Below are 1,691 nucleotides of genomic sequence, written 5' to 3'. Positions count from 1 at the left end.
TTTTTTTTTTTTTTTTTTTTTCGTTTTGTTTAGCTTTGAACTGATGCAACGTGTGTGTGCAGCAAATGGTTATAAATACTACAGTGCGTATGAGCAACGTGCACAACTGTAAACCAATGTATGAGCGAAAAAACAATAAAAATAGGAATAAAAGCAAATGAGACAAAAATTTCAATGGCAGTCAATTTTTGGCAAAAGAGAGTGAAAAACTGAAATAGAGAGATAAAGAGTGAGAGATGGGGAGAGCGAGAGAGAGAGAGAGACAACGAGAGAGAAAATCATAAGATATTAAATAGTATTATATAAGCCGAGAGTATATAGAAGATTGATGCGAATAAGAAAAACAAGCATATGAAGCAAAATCAGCAACAACTTTCTTAATATAAATGCAAAGGAAGTTTGCAACGACAAACAGGATAAAACAAGAACAATCAAAAAAGAAACAATGAAAATGTAAAAAAAAAAAAAAGAAAACACAAAAACCAAAAGAATCATTAGAGAAAGAAAACCATAACAATACTTGAATATATATATATATTTATATATATATATGTAGAATAGACAGCATATGCACACAATCCGATATAAGCACAGAATGTGTTGCTGAAATATATCTCTTCATTAATGCTAAACTCAACACTCAGTCAGCTCTTAATATATTGATTGTGTTTATGTAGAATTGTGAATGTTTCTAAACATACAAGCGCGCACGTGTATATATGTGCATGTGTGTGTGTGTGTGTATATGTGTGTCTGTTTTTTTTTGTTTTTTGTCTGTTTGCTTATGCTTGTGAGTCAAAAAGGATAAAGAAGCGCTCTTTGTAACATTTGTTCTGTTCTGTTGTTGGTGCTTACAGTATAAATAATGCCTCTGCGTGCGTATGTATATGTACGGTAGTAAATGTTTTCGTAATTTATAGACGAATTGGTTGCCATGGAGAGAGTGTTTGAGGTGGTAGTACAACTATGATTTAGCACAAGTTTCGGTTGGCCTGGCTGGCCAAATGTGAATGAAACTACTGAACGCAGGAAAGCGGGTGTTTGTGTCGTTTGCCTATATTTATATACGAAGTATCTATAAGGCTGCAGGCATTTGTTTAGAGTTCAACACTATATCAACTACTAAGTACAATGACTACTACTAACTACTATATGTTGTTACTTCCACTAACTATTAGTGCTGCTATAGCTTGCTGCTACCTCTGCTGCTATTGCTGTTCAGATCTCTTTGTATGTTAGCTGCAATGCTATGCAGTTATAGAGTCCCCTTTTGCACATATATATACATATATATATATATATATATGTATATACATATATATATATACAATGTGTGCATTTTGCCTACGTGTGTTTGGTTGTATATATGGGACCAATAAGTATCTTGTATTGATGGCTAGTGGCTACGCTTTATTTATAACGCTTCACTTTGCGCACTTAAATTTTTGCGAAGCTGTATTTATTTATTTGCGTGTTATTTGTTTATATGCCAATATATGAATGAGTGTCTGTGTGTCTGTATGTATTCGTAACTTTTGTCCATTGCAACCATACGAACAAACTGAATTGAGTGCAATGACAAAAACAAAGACAAAATACAAATGAACACAAAAAAAAAAAGAAAAGGAAAATGAAATGCTACAACTAAGCTACATACCTATATTAAATATATATATATATATATATATATG

General features: G+C 32.3%; 1 long non-coding RNA gene across 1 annotated transcript in view; it reads right to left on the bottom strand.

Moving 5' to 3' along the window:
* The window catches only part of LOC119631487, a 12,074-nt gene that overhangs the window by 10,114 nt on the left and 269 nt on the right, over nucleotides 1-1,691 (bottom strand). The window lies entirely within an intron of this gene.

Source organism: Glossina fuscipes, unplaced genomic scaffold (assembly GCF_014805625.2).
Source record: "Glossina fuscipes isolate IAEA_lab_2018 unplaced genomic scaffold, Yale_Gfus_2 1, whole genome shotgun sequence".
Classification (NCBI taxonomy): Eukaryota; Metazoa; Arthropoda; class Insecta; order Diptera; family Glossinidae; genus Glossina; species Glossina fuscipes.
The sequence above is the reverse complement of the archived record's forward strand: the minus strand, read 5'-3'. Positions and strand labels throughout refer to the sequence as shown.